Source organism: Rhinoraja longicauda, chromosome 3, assembly GCF_053455715.1.
Source record: "Rhinoraja longicauda isolate Sanriku21f chromosome 3, sRhiLon1.1, whole genome shotgun sequence".
NCBI classification, from domain to species: domain Eukaryota; kingdom Metazoa; phylum Chordata; class Chondrichthyes; order Rajiformes; family Arhynchobatidae; genus Rhinoraja; species Rhinoraja longicauda.
Window position 1 is genome coordinate 50,579,441 of NC_135955.1, and position 13,536 is coordinate 50,592,976.

The following is a 13,536-nucleotide window of genomic DNA, read 5'->3' on the forward strand; positions in this document are numbered from 1 at the left end:
GGTTGATTAGTTAGGCCGAGGTTGGGGCTAGCCTCCATTGCTGATGGTGCTGCCATTAGGTGCTTTACAATGAAACTCATTTACTTTACGAGGCAAATTCATTTATCCATGTGCATGTTTTCCAGAAAAGGTCACTTACGAGCAATCAAAAGTAGGAGCCTTCCCTTGCTTTCTTTGCCTGTTCCTCTGTCTTCTGGCCATGAGTAACTCTCAAAGCAGCAATCTAACCGAGATTAACCAGAGCGGCACGGTGGCGCAGCGGTAGAGTTGCTGCCTTACAGCGAATGCAGCGCCGGAGACTCAGGTTCGATCCTGACTACGGGCGCCGTCTGTACGGAGTTTGTACGTTCTCCCCGTGACCTGCGTGGGTTTTCTCCGAGATCTTCGGTTTCCTCCCACACTCCAAAGACATACAGGTTTGTAGGTTAATTGGCTGGGCAAATGTAAAAATTGTCCCGAGTGGGTGTAGGATAGTGTTAGTGTGCGGGGATCGCTGGGCGGCGCGGACCCGGTGGGCCGAAGGGCCTGTTTCTGCGCTGTATCTCTAAATCTAAAAAAATCTTAAAAAACCACAGTGGCGTAGCAATAGAGTTCTGCCTTACAGCGCCAGAGACCCCGGTTCGATCCTGACTGTGGGTGCTGACTGTACAGAGTTTGCACATTCTCCATGTGACCACATGGGTTTTCCCTGGATGCTCTGGTTTCCCCCTACATTCCAAAAACATAGGTTTGTAGGTTAATTGGCTTTGGTAAAGATTGTAAATAGTCCATAGTGTATAGGATAATGCTTGTGTAGGGGATCGCTGGTTGACGCGGGCTGTTTTTGCGCTGTATCTCTAAACTAAACTAAATTAAAAATCCATAGTCTAATGCAGCCCAGACTAATGATTAGATGACAAAGAACATACAACAGTATAGTGCAGGAACAGGCCCTTCGGCCCACAATGTCTGTGCCGAATGTAATGCCTAGCTAACCTAATCTTATCTGCCTGCATTCATCTTCTTGCACATGATCCATACCCCTCCTACCTTTCACATGCATGTGTCCATCCAAAAGCCGCTAAACGCCACTATCGTATCTGCTTCCACTACCTTCCCCCGGCAGCACGTTCCAGGCACCCACCACCCTCAATGTAAAAAAGAACTTTTCCTGAATTATCTGCAACCTTGAACCATAAGACTAACTGCTTCACTGTACAATGCCTTCACTGAAACCTAACTAAAACTGGAGGAAAATATTCTCACATCCTTGATTAGATTGTGTAAGAATAAATTTTTTCAGGTTCAATCTCTTGCAGATTCATTTAAATATTTTCCGTTGAAGGATACTTGCATCCCAAAGCAATTATTTTTGAAGATACACTACTATGTGGAGAAGGGTAGTAGCCATTTACAGCATGGCGAGACTCCATAAACAGCACTGCATTAAATGACTGGACATCTGTTTGTGCTGTTGATTGAAAAAGGTGTTGTTAAGGACATCAGGAAAACAACCTTGTTGTTCCATGTGTGGTGTCAGGAGTTGTTTTTTTCTTTCTTTATTGGCTATCTGAATAAATAAGCAGGACTAAAGTTTAAAATGTCATCTGTTCTGTGGCACCTCTGACAAAACAGCAATCTGCCTGTATTGCTTGGATTGTGCATGCTTGCACCCAGCACTTGAAGGTACCTCATTGAAGTCTATTGCAGCCTAAACTGAGCTGACACTTGCCTTAAATGTTGGAAAGAGATGGAGACAGGCAGATGTTTGGAATAGCTATCATTGTGTTGCTTCTTCAAAACAATCGTTAGAATGTTAGTTGAAGAGTGTCCTGACCTGAATCGTCGCCAATCCATGTTCTTCAGAGATGCTGTCTGTCCCACTGAGTTACTCCAGCACTTGCGGTCTTTTATTTAATCCAGCATCTGCTGTTCCATGTGTCCACAAACAACCTTGTGTTTGTTTTTACTAATGCAAGTTTTCGTTCTTTGAAGCTGTTAGTTTCATGCTCAGCTTTTCCATTTCAATTAGCTGTTGGAAAAGTTTATATAAAATTTTTTGAAGTAAGTGACAGGATATACCATCACTTAAAATTTAAGTTGGGATGTCCCTTCCAAATAAAGTCCAGTTGATGTGACCCTCACCTCTTTTGGCTTCACGTCATCAAGACTTTGAAAATGTTGAACCATCAGACAGTGATATTGCTGGCACCGTGAAATATATTGATCTCAATTTGCACTCTGTGGATATAATGAGGCATGTGGCCAGTGTCAGAGGCATTATCTAATTTTAGTCCTGCTCGGTCTTCTGTGCCTTTAGAATGGAGGCAATTTTTTACGCTAGCTAAAGCTATATGACTGGAATCCTAATATACCTAATGAACTCAATAAATATCTGCAGATAAACTAACAAATCTTCCTTGTGTTACTGATCGGGAAAATGTACCCGAAGTGCATACAAGCTTGTTGATGAGTGGTGTGATTTTCGTTTCCTCAGGTGCTCACTATTTAGTTTAATTTAGAGATATAGCACGGAAACGGGCCCTTTGGCCCACTGTGTCAGCACCGACCAGCTTTCCTCGCACATTAACACTATCCTACGCACACTAGGGTCAATTTTTACCAAGCCAATGAACCTACAAAGCTGTACGTCTTTGGAGTGTGGGAGGAAACCGAAGAACTCGTAGAAAACCCACGCAGGTCGCGGGGGAGAACGTACAAACTCCAGAGATGTTGCCTAACCCAGACCCACTGAGTTACTCCAGCATTTTGTGTCTATCTTCAGTGTAAACCAGCAACTGCAGTTCCTTCCAACACATAGATTTCCACATGTTCGGGCTGGGTCACTACACAGACATCGGAGGTATGAGTCCAGACTGTTTCCTGACTGAGAGCACTCTTCAAACCTCCAGCTTGAAGCAGCTCAATCACCACATGCTGACCTGAATGGTTTCATTTTGCAATTGGGAGTGGCACTAGCAATCGTTTTGTTGGAGCTAACTACCAATGTGCATTTACAAGGATATGAATGTGTGTGATGCATCACAATTCTTTTTAAAATTAGAAACATTCAGACTTTCACAAACTCACGATGTCCCAAATTACTGTGTGGCAAACAAAGCACTGCTTGTGTGAAGTGTTTTCACTGCAGTAATGCAGGAAACCAGGCAGGGTGACAGCACAGACAACTCCCACACTGAGCAGTGCCAGGTTGCTCAGGTAATCCGTTACGCCGATGTTAGTCGAGGGCCTGGACATTGGGGACACCCCTGTTCTTCTTCAGTGGTGCTATAGTTTAGTTTAGTTTATTATTGTCACATGTACTGAGGAACAGCAAAAAGCTTTTTTGTTTCTCCTTGGTGAAGTGGAGGGGCGGGGAAAGGGAAGGGGAAGGGAGGATTGACAATATTACTGTATCACTTAAAATTTATTTTATATCTGCAGTCCTGTATATAGCTCAGCATTGTGTGTCTGTCAATAAGGCAAGGAGAGCAGTGAGCACTTGAGGAAACAAAATGATTTAATACTGACTGTTAAAATTGTATATGATTATTAGCAATTTGTATACAATTGTTCAACATGATGGTAAATTTACCTCAACATTTTAAATTTGAATGGAGCCTTCTTTGTTTATTTGGTAATAATGAGTGTACAGCATTCTCATTAATTATATAGACATTTATTATTCCAATTACTAGAATTTTAATGTTATTTCTTCCCATTGGCAATATGACAACAATGTATCCAGCAGTTTATTCAAAGCCTGGGCATTCCCTATTGCCTAGCAGAATGAGCAATCAAATCGAATATACTGTACAGGTCTCTGCTCGCTACAGTTCTGTATAAAGCTCCATCATTGTGTGTCTGCTAACAAGACAAGGAGAACGGTAGGGCGGCACAGTGGCACAGTGGCGCAGCGGGAGAGTTGCTGCCTTACAACAATTGCAACACCAGAGACCCAGGTTCGATCCTGACTATGGGCGCTGTCTGTACAGAGTTTGCACATTCTCTGAGAGTCAGGGGAGAGGGATTCAAGTGGTATGAAAAGGTACAAAGGACAAATGAATGAAAGGTGTGAAAAGAATAAATCAAAGCCAGCACCGATGATCAAGGAAAGATGGAGCCCACAATGGTCCATTGTTGGCTGCGGAAAAGGTGATAACGAGGGTGATATGAACAGTGGAACTAAGCAGAACGACAGTGAGACTAGCAGGATGACCCGGCTGGGGGAGAGACTGTGAGAGAGGGAATGCAAGGATTATTTGAAATTAGAGAAATCAATATTCATACCGCTAGGTTGTAAGCTGCCCAAACAAAATATGAAATGGAAATCTATAATGTCTTGAGTGAAGGGCTCATCGAGCTTAGATGATTCTCATGGATGAACCGCTGCCTGTGATTGTACCTGAAGAAAACTCAATGCCTGGCACATGGGAACGAAATTGGAGAAAATGTATTAGTGCCTTAATATGGATCAGATGATGTACAGCAACTGAAATTATACTGATATTTGATCCTTCCGTACATGAAAACAGCAACCGAGGCGAAGCTTCAGCAACTGCTGTGATTCACTAAGGCATAACAAATAGCCCAGGGTTGCAATTAGGTAAAGCAATGTTCGGCTCAGAATGTATATTTTTCTTTATACATGATGGAAAATCTGCAGGGGGAGAATTCGTTAAGAATGATAATGTGACGTGAGTCATGATCTTCCTAAACTGATGGTAATAGAACAAATAAGGAGGCCAAAATCACAAGATGATCATAACAGTTGAACCTTCTGTGAATCAGTTCCCTAGGGGATCACCAATCTTTCCAAATTCATCAGAAGAAATGGATTTTGAATAGTGCTGTATTTCATCTTTTTTCCAGCACATTTTTTTATCTTGATGGTGGACTACAAAGAAGTACTCATTGACGAGTGTGTTTAGCTTCCATTGCTTTGTCGCACTATTTTGCTGTCACAGCGACCTGCAAAGCACTGAACCGTGCTCTAGAATGGGCCACGGTTTGCCCAGGAACACATGTAGGCTATGATTTTGCATTAAGAACAGTAGAGAGGCTATTCAATTCAATTGTTGCTGTTATTCATAGTCATAATGCCATAGAAACAGTCGCAGAGCAAGCAGGAGTGTTTGAAGGCACTGGGGCTGTACTCGCTGACGTTTAGAAGGATGAGGGGGGGGACCTAATTGAAACTTACCGAATAGTCATATGCTTGGATAGAGTGGATGCGGAGAGGATGTTTCCACTAGTGGGAGAGTCAAGGACCAGAGGACATGACCTCGGATTAAACAGGCGCACCTTTAAAAAGGAGATAAAAAGAAATTTATTTAGTCAGAGGGTGGTGAATCTGTTTAATTCTTTGCCACAGAAGGCTGTGAAGGACGTCAATGGATATTTTTAAGGCAGAGATTGACAGATTCTTGAGGATGCCAGGAGCTATGGGGCGAAGGCAGGAGAGTGGAAAGATAGATCAGCCATGATTGAATGGCAGAGTTGACTTGATGGACCGAATGGCCTAGAACGAATGACACTCTGTTAATTGGCTGGGTTAATGTAAAAAATTGTCCCTAGTGGGTGTAGGATAGTGTTAATGTGCGGGGATCGCTGGGCGGCACGGACTTGGAGGGCCGAAAAGGCCTGTTTCCGGCTGTATATATATGATATGATATGATATGATAATAACAGGTTTGATCTGGACTCGCACGTATTTCTCCCCTCCCCCTCCCTCTCCCCTCCCCCTCCCCCTCCCCTTACATTCTTTCCCTCTGCTTCACACTTCGTAACTCTTCAATCCATTTGCCTTGCACCTTTATTTGTTATCTCTGGCCTTTGACCAACCATCTGCTTATCAGCCCCCCCCCCCCCACCTGTGTTCACCTGTTACCTGCCATGCTTTGTCCTGCCCCTCCTCTTCCAGCTTTCTCCCCTCTCCGCTCACAATCAGTTTGAAAAAGGGTCTCAACCCAGAATGTCACCTGTCCATGTTCTCCAGGGATGCTGCCTAACTTGCTGAATTACTCCACCACTTTGCATCTTTGTTTTCCAGGTTTGAGAGGCTAACTAGTTTACTCCTTGTATCTCATGTTCTTAAATTCTAACTGAAGTTCACAGAAGCGAGGTCTTATAAAATTGGTAGCATTTATATAGCGAGTGGTCTCTGCCTTCTATTCCCATTTTCCTGCCTTCGCCCCATAACCCTTGACACCCGTTCTAATCAAGAATTTGTCTATCTCTGCCTTAAAAATACCCACTGACTTGGCCACAGCCCTCTGTGGCAATGAGTTCCACAGATTAACTACCCTCTGACTTAAAAGTTCCTCCTCACCTCCTTTCTAAAAGAGTGCCCTTTAATTCTGAGGCTATGACGTCTGGTCCTAGACTCTCCCACCAGTGGAAACACCCTTTCCACATCTGAATCTAAGGAAGGGTCTCGACCCGAAACGTCACCCATTCCTTCTCTCCAGAGATGCTGCCTGTCCCTCTGAGTTACTTTTTGTGTCTATCTTTCCACATCCACTCTATGCCTTTCATTATTCTGTAGGTTTCAATGAGGTCCCCCCTTAACCTTCTAAACTCCAGTGAGTACAAGCCCAGTGCTGTCCAACGCTCATCATATGCTAACCCACTCATTCCTGGAATCATTCTTGTAAACCTCCTCTGGACCCTCTCCAGAGCCAGCACATCCTTCCTCAGTTATGTGGCCCAAATTTGCTCACTGCACTCCAAATGCGGCCTGACCAGCGCCTTATAGAGCCTCAGCATTACATCTCTGTTTTTGTATTCCAGTCCTCTTGATATACCTCCTCTCTCCCCCACAATCCTCTCTGCCCCCTCTCTCCCCATTCCCACATGCTCTCTTCTGAAGACAATGGCCATCTTGCTGAGAATTGGGGCAGCATAGTGGTATAGCGAGAACTGCACACCCACAGCTCCAGTGACACAAGTTCAATCCTGACCACCAGTACTGTCTGTGTGGAGTTTGCATGTTCTACGTGTGAGTTTCTTCTCTGTGTTTAGGTTAGTTTATTGTCACGTGAACTGAGGTACAGTGAAAAGCGTTTTGTTACGTGATAACCAGTCAGTGGAAAGACTATACATGTTTACAATAGAACCGTCCACAGTGTACAGATACATGATAAAGGGAATAACGATCAGCGCAAGATAAAGTCCTGTAAAGTCCGATTAAAGATAATCCGAGGGTCTCTCCAGTGCCTTAGCCTCCTCCCACGACCCAAAGGTGTGCTGGTTGGAAGTTTAACTGCCCACTCACTGTAAGTTGCCCCAGTAAATGGATGTTTTATGGTCGGTGCAGATTTAGTGGGCAGCAGGGCCTGTTTCCATGCTGTTTGTCTCTATGACTTTATTTCATATCGCACACGGCTGCAACCATGTGATAATTGCCTGCCGAAGTGGTCATTATCAATTTACACACTGACAGCATTTCTCTGTGTACTTCCAGCATTAGTATAAGGCCATTACCATTACCATTGGAAATGTGGCTCACCAGTCATGTGCACAGTAATGCCTTTGAATGCAGGAAACTGCACCAGTGCAGGCGCTGAGCTCAGCAGCAGGGTGGATAACCATCGACCTCTCGAACTTTGTATTCCGGGTACTGTATTACTTCCAGCTGGAGCCGAGTATATTGTCGATCTTTAACAACCTTCACCTGTGGTCATGCATTGATCACGACTCGCTCATCATTCTAGTGATTCACTGTCTCTGTATTAGGGACTCACGGCATTCACTGGGAATCAGCCCAACTGCATCCAGGAAAATTGTTAAATGGTTCTGAGACAGATTCATTTGTCAGAAGGTCAGAACCACACAAAAATCAATGTGATCATGGCTGATCTCGTGTGGCTACTGTCTTTTAACCACAAAATAGACAGTACAAGTAGACTCCAACCACGGCGTTGAGAAAGAGTTTTGCATTGAGAACCATGACTAATTTCTGTCTTTGAACTTCAGTGGCTGAAGTTTTCGTGGTGCCTCTTCCAATAAACTGATTAAGTTTGGAGTTATTATATTATCGGGTTCCTAACCTATTTCCATTTTCTTTGCATTTTTGACTTACACCTTTCAAGTTACTTTGAAGGTGAGCTACTGTTATCCGCATTCACTGCTAAAGTCTCGCAGTAAGCTATCGTGTGCTCTGGGTGCAAACTGGGAACCATCTTATAGTTCATTTCACCCGTTAATCTTATCCATTCCCTTTTTGGCTTTAGTTTAGTTTAGAGATATAGCGCGAAACAGGCCCTTCGGCCCACGAAGTCCATGCCAACCAGCGATCACCCCACACACCAACACTATCCTGCATGCTAGGGCAATTTACAATCTTTACCAAAGCCAATTTACCTACAAATCTGTACGTCTTTGGAATGTGGGAGGAAACTGGAGTTCCTGGAGAAAACCAATGCGGGCACGGGTAGAACGTACAAACTGCGTACAGATAACACCCGTAGTCAGGATCACACCTGGGTCTCTGGTGCTGAAAGGCAGCGACTCTACCGCTGTGCCAACCCAAATATGGAGCACATCACAAATTTGCATGTCATCTTTGCTCAGGGGCCATGCTAATCTTCTCTGCATCGTTCCAATAACTTGAAGCCAGTGGAGTAACCAAACTGGAGTTTAACGTCAACCTCCAAAGTGCCAAGTAGATTTATGAAACAGTTTTTTTAAAAAACTGCTATCAGCAGGAATATAATGAAAGAAATGTTTAGCTGTGCCCTTGAGAGGCGAGTAATAAATAGTTCAGCCATTGCACTAAACAATGAAGTCAGCAGCATTCTCAAGCAGCAGCTCTCGAGGCCCTGAGGCTTGTTGGGATCCGAGGGAATGTTGAGATGTGAGGAAAGCCTGGTGCAGTAGATGTGCGGGTCCTGCCAACTTCACCAGCAGGACCTCATTATAAATGATTTACTTTTGGCCCATGAGCGGCAGCTGGCCACTTGACAGGCTGGCTGGTTGCCGGCTGTGCAAACCAGGGACAGGAGAGCGACAGGGGAGCCTTCCAGGGTTGAGTGTGGGGCTTGCAAGGGGCACCATTGTTCCCATTGACACGCAAGGAGTGCCGTATAAAGCACTTCTCTTCCTGAGGTGGAAACACCTGCCTCTCCTTGGTGGCTGACGTTCCTGAGCACTGGTCAACCTGTGTGGCACTAGTTAAGTTTAATTCTGTTCCCAATTGAAAACACATAATGAGGCCACGAGCAACATGAAGTGTTGATCACCATCTTGGAAATGGCAGCAGGCACGTTGAATTAGAGATGCCCATTAATGAAGTTCAAGCTGCCATTAAGATTACCTCCCTGACATCACAGGAGGGTCAGCGCAGAGATTCTGTCTGTGTTAATACAGAGATCCTTTCCATTTGACACAACATTTGGTACAAATAAACCCCACATTTGAACAAATTCCACAAGATGTTTGGATTTAAATCGTACGGCTTGCCAACCCATCCTCCCCCTCCCCATTTGGAAGCTGGGGCATAATTGACTGAACAAAGTCTGCTGACAATTATGCTGAGATGAAACAAGCCATAATTTCTGTGAATGAAAAGTTTTTAATCATTTATATTTTTCACAGACGAAACTACAAGAATTCCGATTGGGCCCATTGCCAGAGAGAACACTTCATTTAGCTGCACAGCTAACAGCATAGATTGAGATGCAAACCCGATGCCATTTGTGTAGCTGAGCTGCTCTGCCTTGGTTTGCAGAACCATCAGGGTAGTCAAAAAGGCATGAGCTACTCCCACCCCTAGCTAAGCAGGAAGGGCATTGGCAGTCTCAGGGCTGAACTGTAGCCCAATCCCTGTTCTCTGTTGAGCCAACTCTTCTCTCCACCATTGGTCTCAACATCCATGCATTGGGAACTGCATCAGGGTTTTTCACTGCATTAAAATATCCAGCAGCTGCCATTACAGTCAATGTTCAAGGGTCTTCAGGGTGTCATGATCAACGGGGAAGAGTTAGGGTGTGTATGGACATACAGTGGAACTAAACCAAGTCTGGGATCATGGAGGCCCCTCCAATCTTATAATGGTGGACCCTTGACCAGCATCAGGATGCTGCAGCCGGCATCCACGGAGACTGACAATGGGAGTTAGTGTGTTAGAGGTGACGGGAACTCGGATCTTGGAGCTGTGGGGCTGGGGGAAGGGTTGGGAGGATGCTGAGGGGCCAAGATCTCAATCAGTGGCAGACTGAGGAGCTGTGAATGGGGCCAGGTAGTTGGAGGAAGGGAATCTCCCCACAGTACCCAAGGTTTCCGTCTGATGCTCAGAGGACTGTTCCCGGCCTACAGAGTATCTTGGGGAAACACTTTGACACTAAATCAGCAAGAGGCTCCCTGCGGTTAGTGGCCATCAGCGGCTCCTAATTAGGTGGAGAGTAGAGTGGCGTTGATAATCGGATCATTCTGATATCTTCAAACTATCCACATATCTGAAACCAGCGACACAGTGCCACAGCTGCCTGAACTGCTGCCGTACGGTGCCAGAGACTGACCGAGATTCGATCCTGACCTTGAGTGCTGCCTGTGTGGAGTTTGCACATTCTTCCTGAGACCGCGTGGGTTTTTATTTTGCGCGTTCTGACTTCCTCCCACATCCGAAAGTCATGAAGGTTAGAAGGTTAATTGACCTTCTGTAAATTGCCCCTAGTATGTAGGGAGTGGATGTAAAAGTGGGATAACATAGAACTAATGCAAATGGGTCAGCATGGACTCGGTGGGTTGAAGGGCTTGGTTTTCATTTTGTATCTTTCAAAAGGATGCACTGTCAATGGGGATACAATTACTTTAGCTGACGCCTCACTTCTCACACCCTCGGCTCTTGCTGCTTCCAGGTGCGACTAGTTAAAATTGGAGCCAAGCTATCTACAGGATGGGATTGGTAGTGGTCTTCCCCATGCCCATTAGTTGAAATTTCAACGCTTTGGTTCATATACAAGGAATCCCATGTTCTCTTCAATATGCGGAATCCCAATGAGACTCTATGATGAATGGCTGACCCCTTATTTTAAGATTGTCAATCCTGCTTCCAGTCTTCCCCAACTGGAAGAAGCATCATCCCTGTATCTAAACAGGGATTAGGTTCCTGACAAATTTTGAATGTTTCAACGTGATTATTTTTCATTCTCTTAAATCTAGAAACTACTTGCCTACTGGGCTTAACCACCAGGTGCTCCGTTTTCCTCCCACACTCCAAAAACTTGCATGTTTGTAGGTTAATTAGCTTTGGCTTAGTGCCCTTCCTTAACAAAAGAGATTTCACCATGTACCCAACCATTGATATCACATTTACAATAAGAAGATTACAGTTAAAACTCTATATTTCCTCAATCATTTTTTTTTTCTCTTTTGTTGCACCTATTCTCTCAAAGACTTCACATATTCAGGGCCAAGGGAGCTTATTTGTCATATGTACCAGGAACAGAACAATGAAATTCTTACTTGCTGTAGCTTTACAGGCCCATTCATGTAATAATATAACAAGTAAATATATTACAAATCAATAATACAATAAATTAACAATCAGTAATACTCGATGACCAGATTTAATGCGGCCTTGCCATTGAGTTCCCAGGGATTACAAAGTTGTTTTATTTGGATTTAACCTGTATTGGGGGGAGAGCAGATTGAGTCGCAGGGATTGTTGGCAACATGAGTTTTCCCCCTCCTCCCTCCTCCTTGTCCTTTGGTGTCTAGCACTATACATTGTTGAAATGTATCTGCAAGACCATGGCAACGGTGATTGTAAGAGACAATTCCTGGTTCTTACAATGGGGGAGCAGACACAGGGACATTCCAAACATTTGCTCTTGGATCTGGCCAGGAATGTGCCCGTGGGCTTCTAAGTATATCGGCACCTATTGTAAGCAAGAGCACTAAATTAACCCTATCTGTGCTTCGTCAGATGGTTTCAGTAAACAGAAAAGAATTTTTGTCATGATTTAAGGAATTCCATTAATTTTTTGAAGTGCTTAATTTAAGATCTTGGCTAAAGGAACTGACCTGGTCACCTAGAGAGGATAAAAGGGAAATTCACAGGCCGTTTGTACCACAAGCAGCCAATGCAACAACAGCTTGATGTTTATGCTGACGTTTGACACAATGATGTAAAACATACCCCACCACAAGTCACTGTTTATGTTAAGTTTCCTAACACTTAAAATGGCATTTCCCCATTGAATTAAATGTTAATCAACTTTTGGTTCCCTTGGCATGAGGTATTTTACAGATTCTTATTGTCCTTACAAAAGAGTGAAAAGTTCACCTCACACGCCTACTTCCATTGTGCCCGAGACCTCAGGCATTGCTGAATGAAACTCGCATTTCTCAGGCCACATTTGGAATATTGTGAGGAGATTTGGGATGCATATTTGAGGAAGGATGTGCTGGCGTTGGAGAGGGTCCAGAGGAGGTTATGACAATGATCCTAGAGATGATTAGATTAGTGTATGAGGAGTGTTTGATGGCTCTGGGTCTGTACTCTCTGGATTTCAGAAAGGATGAGGGGCGATCTCATTGAAACTTACCGAATAATGAAAGGCCTAGATAGAGTGGTTGTGGAGAGGATGTTTCTAGGAGTGGGAGAGTCTAGGACCAGAGGGTACAGCCTCAGAATAAAAGAGCATACCTTCAGAATGAGGAGGAATTTATTTAGCCAGAGGGTGATGAATCTGTGGAATTCATTGCCACAGAAGGCTGTGTCATTGGGTATTGATATTGTTAAGGTTCTTGATTAGCAAGGGCATCAAAGGTTACGGGGAGAGGGCAGGAGAATGGGGTTGAGAGGGAAAAATAGATCAGTCATGATCGAATGGCAGAGCATACTAGACGGGCTGAATGGCCTAAATCTGCTCCTATGTCTTATGATCTTATGATACACTGTTTATATCGGCATAATGCAATTGAATGCTCACCACAAGATGTACAGGAAACAAGCAGCGTAATGCCAATTTTATCCAGTAGCTTTGCACGAGGCAATTCCTCAAAAATCCTGCATGCTTGAAAGTGAATTGAAAACTCCCGTTAAGTGTTACTTTTTAGAACACTTTCATAAACTTTCCTTTGTGAACTTGCGTGCCATTTGCATTGTAACCAGCTGCTTCCTGAGATTTATCATTGCGGTAAGTGCCAGTTGAGGGAAGTGAGAACACCTTCACCAGATCATTTTGTTCAAATTCAAATTGAGACAATGCCCATGTGGTGCGGGCTCTTCATACTGAAATCCGGGTTCACCTGAGAGGGTATGATTCTGTGGAAGCTTGTCATTGCGATATGCAGCTTACCTTTTCAATTCTGTCCCTGTTCCTGCTGCAGCTTCAGTTTGAGGGAGGGACACGATCTTTTGGGGAAGGATCATGGTTCTGTGGCTATCAGAACCAAACTCAAGACTGCAGTTGATGACAATCCTGCTCTTGCTGTAACTTGTGACCATGCAGATCACCTTATTGTGTCTGAGTGTGGTCGTAGTAGGCTGACCTTCCTGTTGGCTGCAAAAGACCCTTTGTATTTACTTTACAGAGTTCTAGTTTAATT

At 44.2% G+C, this 13,536-nt stretch overlaps 1 protein-coding gene and 1 non-coding gene across 4 annotated transcripts in view; one reads left to right on the forward strand and one right to left on the reverse strand.

The window, feature by feature from the left end:
- cdc42se2 (CDC42 small effector 2) overlaps positions 1–13,536 on the forward strand; it is a 156,944-nt gene that overhangs the window by 41,929 nt on the left and 101,479 nt on the right. The window lies entirely within an intron of this gene.
- Positions 8,509–8,616, reverse strand: LOC144592520 (U6 spliceosomal RNA). Its single transcript, XR_013547144.1, has one exon. It is a non-coding gene; the product is annotated as a U6 spliceosomal RNA (small nuclear RNA).